This window comes from Eschrichtius robustus, chromosome 10, assembly GCF_028021215.1.
Source record: "Eschrichtius robustus isolate mEscRob2 chromosome 10, mEscRob2.pri, whole genome shotgun sequence".
Taxonomy (NCBI): Eukaryota; Metazoa; Chordata; class Mammalia; order Artiodactyla; family Eschrichtiidae; genus Eschrichtius; species Eschrichtius robustus.
The window spans coordinates 73,934,321-73,949,407 of NC_090833.1; the positions used below are offsets into that span (position 1 = coordinate 73,934,321).

Consider the following 15,087-nt stretch of genomic DNA (forward strand, 5'->3'; position numbering starts at 1 on the left):
TAAAAATGTTATTCTACTTGCATGACAACATGTTTTAATTAGGTTCAAGTTGCATACTAATTGGTAAATCTAAGTTGAGTAGAGTCTCCTTGGAAGTGTACATTTACTTTTACACAGTGTTTTAGATAGTTATATCTATTTGCATGTTTGAAGGAACTTGTGTTAAAATCTGATCTAAATATTGTACATATGATCACCACAACTGGTTAATACCTGTAAGGGAAAGAGTACCGAATTTGGAATGAGATGTGCTACTTACCACCTCTATGGCCTGGAACATGCATTTAACTTCCCTGAACATCAGTATCATTTTCTATAAAATGGGGCTGATATTAAATGTATTGTAGAGTTAGTGTGAAATTGATTGCTGCTGTAGTATATGCATAGTTTCCATTGAACAGTAAGCTCTCAGAGATTTAATCTCATACCTGTCCCCCTGTGAACACCCACACACAATTTTTCCTCAATGCATAAGAAATTGTTTATCTGACATGAAATACAAAATTGGAATTTTTAAATGAATCTGTGGGCTTAGGACACAAAATACTCAACTCCATTCACTCTTAATTTTCAGCCTGTCCTTTTCATAGTGCTGGTCAATCACATCAGAACTAGTTGTTCTATTCTATGGCTACTTCTCTTCTTTATCATGGTGCCTTAGAAGACCAAGATATTAGAAAATCAAATTAATTCAAAACAGCAAGTTATTTGAAAATAAAGAGGCTTTAAATTCAGGAGAATGTAAGTCATAGAGGATAGAGGTAGGAGCTGATCTGAACTTGTTAAAACCTTATCTACTGGTATGTCTCCAGATCGCTCCCCTTGTGTTTTGTGTAGCCAGTTGCCACATTAAGTTGGAGATGGTGCGAGGAGGGTAGATGTAAGGCTTAGCTCATACAGTGATGCCTATAAAATGACCAGTGGTCTGTCTGAAAAGGGTTGATAATCTTGAGGTGACATCTCTTCTATTGGAGGGGCTTGGGGAACGCAACTACTTTCTGCTTTTACATCCTCTATCCTGTGCAGGGCCTGCTCTGCTGCCCTGCCCTCTCAATCTGTTGCTCACTACATCTGAGCCTATCGCATTGGAGTATGAGGTTAGATAGGTTTAGATTCAAATCCCAGCACCACTATCCAAATAATCATATAATCTTGTATAAATTTCCTAAAATCTTAGACCCTCCCTTCCTTAACTATTAAAGAAATTAAAAAAAAAACCCAGCTCATAAAATCCACACCTCTTTCTCAGATGAAATGAAACAACATGTGTCTGTGATGTAGCATGACAACCTTTAGTTGCCATTCAATAGAAAATAGCTAATATCAGCTTTTATAGCCTCATCTATTTAAAAAAAAGTCGCATATAAACCTGAGGCAAACAATATGTTGAAGGTCCATGTGAAAATTTTATCAGATATCCTTTGGAATTAAGAAACAGAAGGAAATCAGAAATTGACAAAATTCACATCTGGTTCTACCATGAAAATAGAACAGATTAATTTCTGAGTTACGGATACACACAAGGGGATCACTTCTACTGAAAGTGTGGTCCTCAGTATTGATTATTTGGATAACAAAGTGAGTTTCATCAGTCTGTTTTAAAATCCTAATATAATTTGTTTGAAAGTGTTTTAAAAGTATTTGTTTCTGGTGGCATTCTAGCTAGAAATAGATAAGATGCCTTATTAAAAGGTATTCTGTATTAGAGAGCAAATACATCAGCACTAATCTCTTGAGTTAGAACTGAAAAAAAGTACACAGATAGTTACCTTAACCATTGCATTTTAAATGGTCCAGAAATGTCTGGTAAGTAGAAGCTTGTAGTAAATATGTATGAGAGAAGAAATGTAAAAAGACTTGAATTTTGCCCAGAGCACTTACTGAGAATATTTGGGAAAACAGAGGAAGACCTTTTCTGAGCTTACCAAAAAGTTGTCATAAATCCACATTTTTGTACACATACACTCACATACACACAAAATACACATTTTGGTTCCAAGGAATTGAGGTATGGTGGTATGTTATAACAAGAAAAAAATTTAAACTAAGATTTTTTTTTAATCTCTAATTATTTCCAAGAAAACATTTGAGTCTAGCTTATTAATTAATGTAAATTTATATTAGAGATTGAAGTTTGTCATCTGACGTGGAAAGCTGAAAGGGAGAACAACAGATCATTAGTTTTCTAACAATCAGTGTTCTGCGTTTAGTATAGACTGCTAAAGAAAATAAGCAGCAGCTTTGTGGATTATTCAAAGGTCCAGACTTCGGAAGGAGAGTTTTAAAATGTTGTACACTGGAAGTAGAAACAAGGAAATGTACACGCTTAAATCCCCAAGGTCAGCAAGAGATCAGTTATAGGCACCTGTCAACCTAACCAAGACAGGTTATTCATAGGAATACTCTTTACACTGTGTCAACAATATAAGAGAAAAATATGGATAGAGAAATGTGATGAACAGACTTTACAACTCCAACCACTGTGTTCCTGCCCTTGTATTATCCTCCACCCCCTTGATTGTGAAAGAGACCTGTGACTTGCTTCTATCAACAGAATATGACAAAAGTGATAAGATGTCACTCCCCTGATTAAGTCATGCTATATAAGACTTTATCTTGCCCCCAACTGCTTTCCTTACTGACTTTGAAGGATCAAGCTTATATGAGCTGTATGGTCACAAGGAAATGAATTCTGCCAGCAACCTGAGTGATCCTGGAAGTTCATCTTTCCCCATCGATCCTCCAAATGAGAACTCAGTCCTGGCTGATATCTTGATTGCAGCCTTGCAGAGGACCCAAGTAAGCTGTGCCCAGGTACTTCACCCAGAGAATCTTTGAGATAATAAATGCATATTGTTCTAAGTCACCAAGTCTGTGACGATTTGTTACATAGCATAGAAAACTAATATAAGGAAGTCCATCAATCTTCACAGAATAGCTTGGTGAAGGTAGAGCTTTCTTTGGAATATTGTTTGTTTGGTTTAAAGATAACTAATGTCTTTTCAGGTGCCTTAGTAGTAGTGGACTATACATTATGCTGAGAGGGCTCATTTAATGCCAAGCAACTATATGAAATTAAGCTCAAGCTCCAAATTCAAAAAAATGAAGGCTAAAAGGGGAAAACCTATCAGACTGATTATCCAAAGAACTTATGGTTTCACCAACTTATCTTCTGTTGTTTCTTTTATTTTTTATTTTTAATTGTGGTAGCATTGGGGTAAAATACAATTTGCCATCTTAACCATTTTTAAGTATACAATGCAGTAGCATTAAGTACAGTACATTCATATTGCTGTGCAGTGTCCAGAACTCTTCATCTTGCGAAACTGAAACACTATAACTATTAAACAACTCCCCATTCTTCCCTCTGCCCAGCCCCTGGCAACCACCATACTACTTTCTGTGTTGGATTTTGACTACTCTAGGTACCTCATGTAAGTAGAATCACACAGTATTTGTCCTTTGTGATTAACTTATTTCACTAAGCATATTGTCCTCAAGGTTCATCTATGTCATAGCATGTGACAGGACTTCTTTCTTTTTTAAGGCTGAACAATACAGTAAGTCCCCTACATATGAACCTTCAAGTCGTGAACTTTCAAAGATGCGAACGTGCCTTTGCATGTCCAATCACATGAAGTAGTTCATGTGTCTGGCATACATTGTCATGTGCATGCATCCTCTACAAGTGGTTGTGCTTTTGTGTACTTTACAGTACTGTATAGAGTACAGTAGTACAGTGTCTTTATTTCAAGCTAGATCTGCAAGAGGACGACTTCATTGAACTTGCTGTGCAACACAAGGAGCTTACTAATGAAGACCTGATGGAAGTGGAGCCCCAGAAAAAGGATGAAGAGAGACAAGAGGAAGAAGTAACTGAAGAGCTGAAGAGATTCACAATGCAGGAAATGGCAAGGGGATTTTCTTTATTTGAGGAGGCATAGGATCTGAATGTAGAATAGTACATGAAGGTTGCAGTAGCCGTTCATAATGCAATCCAGTGCTACTGCATCATCTATGATGAGAAAAAAAGAGCAACTACCCAGACATCACTGGATCATTTTTCCAAGAGCGTAGAGAGAATTGAACCCAGCAAGGAACCAGAACTTGTGCCATCAACATTAGGTGTGAATGAAACTAGAGCTTGCCCTCCATCTCCTACTGCTGGTGATCCTTCAGCTCTACCATCTCCCACCTCCTCTCCCTCCTCCAGTCAGTAACTCTTCTTGCCTGTTCACTTGATGCCAGCCCCTGTATGCCAGCTGTTGTACTGTACACTGTACTTTTCAAGGTACTGTACTGTAAGATTAAAAATGTTTCCTTTATTTTTTGTGTTTGTTTTTTATGTATTATTTGTGTGAAAAGTATTATAAACTTAGTACAGTACTATATAGCCAATTGTGTTAGTTGGGTACCTAGGCTAACTCTGTTGGACTTAAAAACAAGTTAGACTTACGAACTCACTCTCAGAAGGAACTCGTTCATATGTAGGGGACTTACTGTATTCCATTATTTGTATTTACCATGTTTTGTTTATCCATTCATCCATTGCTGGACAATTAGGTTGTTTCCAACTTTTGGCTATTGTGACTAATTCTGCAATGACTATATAAGTGTGCAAATATTTCTTCAAGACTCTTCTTTCAATTATTTTGTGCACATACCCAGAAGTGGGATTGCTGGATCATATGGTAATTCTATTTTTAATTTTTGAGAAACTGCTGTAGTGTTTTCCATAGTAGATGTACCATTTTACATTCCACCAACAGTGTACAAGGGTTCAAATTTCTTCATATCCTCACCGTTTTTTATTTTCTGTTTTTTGATGGTAGCTATCCTTACGGATATGAGGTGGTATCTCATTGTGGTGCTGATTTCCATTTCCCTAATGGTTAGTGATATTGAACATCTTTCCCTGTGTCTTTTGGCCATTTGTATATCTTCTTTGGAGAAATGTCTATTAAAGTCTTTTGCTTCTTTTTTTTTTTCATATATTCCAAATATGATTGGTTTATCTTATTTTACTCTGATGCAAAACCGAAGATTCCATGACCACACAGAGAACAATATAATACAAGGTCATGAAAAAGTGGTGTGGGATATGCAGGACGTGATGAACAACTGGAGGGTCGGGTCATCTCCTTCGTAATATGACACTACACCATCGCTGAGCAACACATGGAAAATAACACTGCGGAACTGAACTGAAATGTGGCACGAACGTGACAACTTCCAGGCATACCTTCAAGTACACCTCCCTTAGGATGGACTCGATATCTAGACTTCAGTGTGGGGAGGATTACAATTCTTTGGAAGAATAAAAAGTTCACACTTTTGCAATTTCACAGAAGAATTTTAAGGCCAAAACATAGTGGGTTCATTTCTCTTCACCTCCAGGGACAAAGCTGATGGTTTACTCAAAACCACATTAAGAAGAACTACAATCCTGCAGCCTGTGGAACAAAAACCACATTCACAGAAGTATAGACAAGATGAAAAGGCAGAGGGCTATGTACCAGATGAAGGAACAAGATAAAACCCCAGAAAAACAGCTAAATGAAATGGAGATAGATAGATAGGCAATCTTCCAGAAAAAGAATTCAGAATAATGATAGTGAAGATGATCCAAGACTTTGGAAAAAGAATGGAGGCAAAGATCAAGAAGATGCAAGAAATGTTTAACAAAGACCTAGAAGAATTAAAGAACAAACAAACAGAGATGAACAATACAATAACTGAAATGAAAAATACACTAGAAGGAATCCATAGCAGAATAAATGAGGCAGAAGAACGGATAAGTGACCTGGAAGACAGAATGGTGGAATTCACTGTTACAGAACAGACTAAAGAAAAAAGAACGAAAAGAAAAGAAATGAAGACAGCCTAAGAGACCTCTGGGACAACATTAAATGCAACAACATTCGCATTATAGGGGCCCCAGAAGGAAAAGAGAGAGAGAAAGGACCCGAGAAAATATTTGAAGAGATTATAGTTGAAAACTTCCCTAACATGGGAAAGGAAATAGCCACCCAATTCCAGGAAGTGCAGAGAGTCCCATACAGGATAAACCCAAGGAGAAACATGCCGAGACACACAGTAATCAAATTGGTAAAAATTAAGACAAAGAAAAACTATTGAAAGCAGCAAGGGAAAAACGACAAATAACATACAAGTGAACTCCCATAAGGTTAACAGCTGAGTTCTCAGCAGAAACTCTACAAGCCAGAAGGGAGTGGCATGATATACTTAAAGTGATGAAAGGGAAGGACCTACAACCAAGATTACTATACCCAGCAAGGATCTCATTCTGATTCGATGGAGAAATCAAAAGCTTTACAGACAAGCAAAAGCTAAGAGAATTCAGCACCACCAAACCAGCTCTACAACAAATGCTAAAGGAACTTCTCTAAGTGGGAAACACAAGAGAAGAAAAGGACCTACAAAAACAAACCCATAACAATTAAGAAAATGGTAATAGGAACATACATATCGATAATTACCTTAACTGTGAATGGATTAAATGCTCCAACCAAAAGACACAGGCTTGCTGAATGGATTCAAAAACAGGACCCATATATATGCTGTCTACAAGAGACCCACTTCAGACCTAGGGACACATACAGCCTGAAAGTGAGGGGATGGATATAGATATTCCATGCAAATTGAAATCAAAAGAAAGCTGGAGTAGCAATACTCATATCAGATAAAACAGACTTTAAAATAAAGAATGTTACAAGAGACAAGGAAGGACACTACATAATGATCAAGGGATCAATCCAAGAAGAAGATATAACAATTATTAATATATATGCACCCAACATAGGAGCACCTCAATACATAAGGCAACTGCTAACAGCTCTAAAAGAGGAAATTGACAGTAACACAGTAATAGTGGGGGACTTTAACACCTCACTTACACCAATGGACAGATCATCCAAACAGAAAATTAATAAGGAAACACAAGCTTTAAATGACAAAATAGACCAGATAGATTTAATTGATATTTATAGGACATTCCATCCAAAAACAGCAGATTACACTTTCTCCTCAAGTGCATACGAAACATTCTCCAGGATAGATCACATCTTGGGTCACAAATCAAGTCTCAGTAAATTTAAGAAAATTGAAATCATATCAAGCATCTTTTCTGACCACAACACTATGAGATTAGAAATCAATTACAGGGAAAAAAGCGTAAGAACACAAACACATGGAGGCTAAACAATACGTTACTAAATAACCAAGAGATCACTGAAGAAATCAAAGAAGAAATCAAAAAACATACCTAGCGACAAATGACAATGAAAACACAGCGATCCAAAACCTATGGGATGCAGCAAAAGCAGTTCTAAGAGGGAAGTTTATAGCAATAAAAGCCTACCTCAAGAAACAAGAAAAATCTCAAATAAACAATCTAACGTTACACCAAAAGGAACTAGAGAAAGAAGAACAAACAAAACCCAAAGTTAGTACAAGGAAAGAAATCATAAATATCAGAGCAGAAATAAATGAAATAGAAGCAAAGAAAACAATAGCAAAGATCAATAAAACTAAAAGCTGGTTCTTTAAGAGGATAAACAAAATTGATAAACCATTAGCCAGACTCATCAAGAAAAAGACGGAGAGGACTCACATCAATAAAATTAGAAATGAAAAAGGAGAAGTTACAACAGACACAGCAGAAATACAAAGCATCCTAAGAGACTACTACAAGCAACTCTATGCCAATAAAATGGACAACCTGGAAGAAATGGACAAATTCTTAGAAAGGTATAACCTTCCAAGACTGAACCAGGAAGAAATAGAAAATATGAACAGACCAATCACAAGTAATGAAATTGAAACTGTGATTAAAAATCTTCCAACAAACAAAAGTCCAGGACCAGATGGCTTCACAGGTGAATTCTATCAAACATTTAGAGAAGAGCTAACACCTATCCTTCTCAAACTCTTTGAAAAAATTGCAGAGGGAGGAACACTCCCAAACTCATTCTACGAGGCCACCATCACCCTGATACCAAAACCAGACAAAGATACTACAAAAAAAGAAAATTACAGACCAATATCACTGATGAACATAGATGCAAAAATCCTCAACAAACTACTAGCAAACAGAATCCAACAACACATTAAAAGGATCAAACACCATGATCAAGTGGGATTTATGCCAGAGATGCAAGGATTCTTCAATATACACAAATCAATCAATGTGATACACCATATTAACAGAATGAAGAATAAAAACCTTATGGTCATCTCAATAGATGCAGAAAAAGCTTTTGACAAAATTCAACTCCCGTTTATGATAAAAAACGCTCCAGAAAGTGGGCATAGAGGGAACCCTACTTCAACATAATAAAGGCCATATATGACAAACCCACAGCAAACATCATTCTCAATGGTGAAAAACTGAAAGCATTTCCTCTAAGATCAGGAACAAGACAAGTTTGCCCACTCTCACCACTATTATTCAACATAGTTTTGGAAGTCCTAGCCTCGGCAATCAGAGAAGAAAAAGAAATAAAAGGAATACAAATTGGAAAAGAAGAAGTAAAACTGTCACTGTTTGCAGATGACATGATACTATACATAGAGAATCCTAAAGATGCCACCTAGAAAACTAAAGAAATGCCTAAAGAAAACTACTAGAGCTAATCAATGAATTTGGTAAAGTTGCAGGATACAAAATTAATGCACAGAAATCCCTTGCATTCCTATACACTAATGATGAAAAATCTGAAAGAGAAATCAAGGAAACATTCCCATTTACCATTGCAACAAAAAGAATAAAATACCTAGGAATAAACCTACCTAGGGAGACAAAAGACCTGTATGCAGAAAACTATAAGATACTGATGAAAGAAATTAAAGATGATACCAACAGATGGAGAGATATACCATGTGCTTGGATTGGAAGAATCAATATTGTGAAAATGACTATACTACCCAAAGCAATCTACAGATTCAATGCAATCCCTATGAAATTACCAATGGCATTTTTTACAGAAGTAGAACAAAAAATCTTAAAATTTGTATGGAGACACAAAAGACCCCGAATAGCCAAAGCAGTCTTGAGGGAAAAAAAACGGAGCTGGAGGAATCAGACTCCCTGACTTCAGGCTATACTACAAAGCTACAGTAATCAAGACAATATGGTACTGGCACAAAAACAGAAATATACATCAATGGAACAGGATAGAAAGCCCAGAGATAAACCCATGCACCTATGGTCAACTAATCTATGACAAAGTATGCATGGATATATAGTGGAGAAAAGACATCCTCTTCAATAAGTGGTGCTGGGAAAACTGGACAGCTACATGTAAAAGAATGAAATTAGAACACTCCCTAACACCATACACAAAAATAAACTTAAAATGGATTACAGCCCTAAATGTAAGACCAGGCAGTATAAAACTCTTAGAGGAAAACATAGGAAGAATACTCTTTGACATAAATCACAGCAAGATCTTTTTTGATTCACCTCCTAGAGTAATGGAAATAAAAACAAAAATAAACAAATGGGACCTAATGAAACTTCAAAGCTTTTGCACAGCAAAGGAAACCATAAACAAGACGAAAAGACAACCCTCAGAATGGGAGAAAATATTTGCAAATGAATTCTCGTACAAAGGATTAATCTCCAAAATATATAAACAGCTCATGCAGCTCAATATTAAAAAAACAAACAACCCAATCCAAAAATGGGCAGAAGACCTAAATAGACATTTCTCCAAAGACATACAGATGGCCAAGAAAGCACATGAAGAGCTGCTCAACATCACTAATTATTAGAGAAAAGCAAATCAAAAGTACAATGAGGTATCACTTCACACCAGTTAGAATGGGCATCATCAGAAAATCTACAAACAACAAATGCTGGCGAGGGTGTGGAGAAAAGGGAACCATCTTGCACTGTTGGTGAGAATGTAAATTGATACAGCCACTATGGAGAACAATATGGAGGTTCCTTAAAGAACTGAAAATAGAATTACCATATGACCTAGCAATCCCACTCCTGGGCATATACCCAGTGAAAACCATAATTCAAAAAGACACATTCACCCCAATGTTCACTGCAGCACTACTTACAATAGTGAGGTCATGGAAGCAACCTAAATGCCCATCAACAGACGAATGGATAAAGAAGTTGTGGTACATATATACAATGGAATATTACTCAGCCATGTAAAGGAACGAAATTGGGTCATTTGTAGAGATGTGAATGCATCTAGAGAATGTCATACAGAGTGAAGTAAGTCAGAAAGAGAAAAACAAGTATCATATATTAACGCATATATGTGGAACCTAGAAAAATGGTACAGATGAACCGGTTTGCAGGGCAGAAATTGAGACACAGATGTAGAGAACAAATGTATGGACACCAAGGGGGGAAAGCGGCGGGGGGTGGGGGTTGTGGTGTGATGAACTGGGAGATTGGGATTGACATGTATACACTGATGTGTATAAAATGGATGACTAATAAGAAAAAATAAATAAAAAATAAACATACACAGGTTATTTGTGAGTAAAAAAAAAAAAAAAAAAAAAACAATTATGGGGTCTCTTTGAACTCCAGAATTCACGGACACCTCTTATAGCAATGGATGATGATTGTTTACTAATAAAGTTCACTTGATATGGACATGCAGAAATAAAAAAATAAAAAATAAAATTACTCTGAGGGTGTAAAAAAAAAAAAACAAAAAAAAACCACATTAAGCTTCTAGTTCAAATCCCAGCCCGACCTTATGCCCTCCTGCATTGAAGGTCTTTCCATGGATTAGAGCTGACAGGGTCAGTTTCACTCCTGATCGAAGGGGCTGTGTATAACGCAGCCAATCAGGCTGGCATTATTCACTTTAGCAGTGTGCAGCTGGAAGTCTGTGGCCTTGTAACCCAGGGCGAAATTATTCTGTGACAGTTTGGATTTGGCTGTGTCAAAACTCATCTGATAGCCAGCAAGCCAACCTCCAAAGGCCAACACAGCCCAGCCATAGATGGTTGGTCCAGAAAAACTGATACCAACATTACTGCCAAGACTGAAACAATCCCATTTATAGGAGGCCTTCAATTTCCCACTCTTCTTTCCTGTGTTCCCTACAAATATGGTATCTAGAGTCAGTTTCGAACCTTCAGCCAACTTATTCTATTCTCCAAAGGCATTTCTGTCCCAAGAGTACTGTCGGTGTTCCACTTTTGGGTGAAGGTCAGTCCACAGTTACAAATCTTGTATTTGGTCTCTAGGTTGCCTGATGCTTTCCCTGTATCATTGTAAGCATGACCAGAAGTAGAAAATTCCACTCCACTACATGACTTGGTTCTCAGATCTATTTTGACCATGCCAAATCCATATCCTTTGTTGAAGACATCCTTGGCAGCCTTTCCTAGGTCATAGTAAGTTGGTGTGTTACACATATCTCCGACAGCAGGGCCTGTCCGCTCAGCCAGGAGGGCCCGTCCACTCCGCTAGAGCACCGCTGAAGGTCTTCTTCAGGCCAACGCCTTCCGCGCCTTTGCAGCCCCACACTTGCGGTGCCTGCGCCCTGTGAGCCCCACGCTGCGGCTGCGCCAGAGTGTCGCGCCAGGGTCGCACGCCACAGGCGAGAGGCAGACTAACACCCCTAACTGTCCGAGTGCGCGTGAGCGCAGTAGGGCCCGGCCTTTGGCTTCTTTCTTAATTATTTTTGTTGTTGTTGAGTTATAGCAGTTTTTAAAATATATATTCTGGATATTAACCCCCTTATCAGATATATGGTTTATAAATATTGTTCCCCATTCCATAAGTTGCTTTTTCACTCTGTTGATTGTGTCCTTTGATGCACAATTTATCTATTTTTCTTTTGTTTCCTGTGCTCTCTCTTTTTTTTAAGTCACACAAGTATTCCCCAGTGCTCTAATCCAAGATTCAAAGTGAATGATCATCATCACACAATGGGATGGAATGGAATAGATTCATCAGATGCAGTCACGAGTCCCAGTCTTTCTACCTTTTAGGGATACTTGTCTAACTTTTTAGTAAAAGCACTGCTTAAACCCTGTCAAATCTCCGTGAAGGAGATGGGCTTGAATGTATAGTTCTCTACATCCTGCTTATTGGGCTTACCTATCGCTAGAGTTGGGCTATGGGAGCATCTGAGCTGTCTTTGGGCCCACCAGACAAAACAAAAAACAAAACAAAGAAAACCAAAACAAACAAACAAAAATACTTCCGAAGTATAAAAGACCGTGTGTCCAATTTTAAGGATAGATATTGACTATATCATGGAGAGGCAGTGTACAATGTGGTGGATAATTTCACTGGTGAGGACGGTATCCAAAATAACTGAGTGTTCAGGAAAAAACTTACTAAATAGTTCATCTCAGAATTGCTATGATAATTTGGCATATAACTGTAACTACCTCTGAACAAGTTGCCCTGTCAGGAATATGGAGGAAGCGAAAGTTTCTCAAAAAATATTTTAAATTAAAACCAATATACTGGAGTACTAAAATAACAAAACCTCTTTGTGACCTCAAATAATTCTCTCTCTGGACCTTGTTCCCTTACCTGTAAAAAATGATGCTAAATAAACGGGTTGAGTTAATCTGTATTTTAATTTGATTCAAAATCAACGAAGTATATGGGAAAAGCAGGTCAGTGGTGCCTACACGATTACATGACTTCATATACCTCAAAATGGGTTTTGTTTTACGTATAATTCAAAGCAAATTATAAGCAAAGAAGATAATTACAACATCTTACAGAGTTCATGTGGGTGTGGTCATGTGGTTAAACGTGGATGTGAGGGTACTGCACAAGGTAAGCTCCTTACAGTGAATTTACTAAGTTTACATTTCCCATAAGGCAAGTTTCTTATGGGTATTTAAGGTTTTAATGCAAGAAGCATGCGTGACATTACTCTGTTAATATTACAGGAAGTCTTTACTTTTGTATAGCTTATTTTGGCTGTAATAAAATCTGCAACTCACATTTTATATGCAATAAATGTATAGGATCTATTTCTCTCAGGGTCTTTAACAACTATCTTTACTACCGCAGCAAAATATTTTAGTGAAAATGTGTGATTTGTGGGTGCTAAACGTGGAGATGAGGTTGGAGGGACACGGTGGGACAAAGTGGCATAATGGGCTGTGAGGATAATAGATGCATTCTTTGCTTTACTGGATGACCATTTCACACTAAGAATTAAATTAAATTCATGCAGTAATAATTTTTAAGAGCCAGAAATACAGAACTATAGAGAAATGAACCCATGTGAGCTCATTCTTTTAGTCATATTGGCCCACACAAGACTCCTAAACAGTGTGTGTACCAAGCACAGTAAAAGATGATACTGAAATTATTCCTTTTCCTTTTTCCTTTCCTTTTCCTCTAGCTTTTCTTTTCCATTATGAGGTATGCTTAGCTATTCAGCAAACAATTATAGATGACAAACTATTGTACTAGTTATGTCATGAAGAGCTAAAGAATATGTTGGCAGAGACATGAATAATGCTCAGAATTTTCACTCAATCTTTAAGTGCAGTATTACTATTAATTCATTCTAGAATTATACAGACATTAGCAAGGTACATAATTATGGTAGTAATTTTCTTTAATATTATAATGTCTTATAAATGTTAGGATTGCTTTTCCAGAAGAGGGAAGATAAAAGTTTCCCTTATTCTGAACTTAATCTTCTGTGAATGAGTTACCCCAATTGCCCTCCCCAAAGTCTACCTATGGAATTGAGCTAGAAAACACCATGTCCTACACAACAGCAAAAGTTGCTACATAGTTATTTGGCTTTAAAATACCCTTCCTGTAAACAAGAGGAGTTATTCAAGAGATTTGCAGCATATCCTTGGTGAAGACAGGAGAGGAGAAAAATCTAGAGGTATATGTATTGTGCTTTGCTTTATATCATAAACATGTAAATGGAAGGTCAAGGATTTATTATTTTAAACAAATTCAAGTGAGGAGGGATGTTTTATTTTGTAAATAATTATGGCCTTATTTAAGTTCAAATTTCCATACGTCAAATTTTATTAAATGGAGCACATCTGTATGAGATCTAAATGGAAAACCTGAGAAGAGTTCATGTTTAATGTAGTGATGATTTAATGACTTAATCATTCATTCATTCATTTGTATATTAAATATTAACCAAATATTTACCTAGACTCCGTTTTGTTCTGAATAGACTAGATCTTACTGCAGGAACAAATAACCACTATTACTGACTCCAAACAGACCAAAAAAAGGTTTATTTCCTACACTAGTTACATGTTGGTGACAGGATAACTAGGACCTCTGTTCATTATCATGTCACCTCCCCTCTGAGACTCTGGCTGATGAAGCATTCACTAGCTACACCATGCCAGACACTGGGGTAGAACGGGAAAAGAATATGTTCAGCCCCGCACTGTCTCTTAAAACTTCTACCCAGAAATGACACATGTCACCATGACTCATGTTTCATTGGCCAACGCAAGGCCCATAACGTGAGTCTGAAGTGCAGTATGAGAAATGCAATAAACTGAATTTCCTATTCACATGTTTAGGCGTGATTGCCTGTCCCTGACTAAATACAGAAAACAAGCAAAAATCAGTGTTACTTGTTTCAGAAAACACTTGACCCTGAGAGATACGCGTGCTAATCAAGTAACTTACTGATCAAAACTAACATCCCACTATCAAGGATGGCTTCAAGACCTTCACTTTCTTGTGTCCACCATGCAAAGCCATCATGTCATAAATATTTCCTGATCTCAACTAATTCCCATTTTGCAAGACACAACTTAAAATCACCTAGCTCAGGCCCCAAAACCCTGTAAAAATTCTCCATTGATTTCCCCCTTCTGACACAATGTTAAAACAGTGTTTTCTCTTACTGCAGCTGGTCAAAGAAACTTTGCCTTGCTTAATCACTAAGTTTTTCTGCTGGCCTTCTGGAGGACTAATTATTTAATATATGCCTACTCCACACCTGGAAGGAGACAGGAAACCAAATATCACTGAACAGCACGAATGGTAATCATAGTATTTATATGTCAGGTGTTGTGATAGGCTTTTGAAATGCAGATTTGAATAAGGCCCAAGCC

General features: G+C 37.2%; 1 long non-coding RNA gene and 1 pseudogene across 1 annotated transcript in view; both read right to left on the minus strand.

The window, feature by feature from the left end:
- LOC137770642 (uncharacterized) overlaps positions 1 to 15,087 on the minus strand; it is a 629,331-nt gene that overhangs the window by 27,027 nt on the left and 587,217 nt on the right. The window lies entirely within an intron of this gene.
- LOC137770114 (voltage-dependent anion-selective channel protein 3 pseudogene) lies at positions 10,719 to 11,464 on the minus strand (annotated as a pseudogene).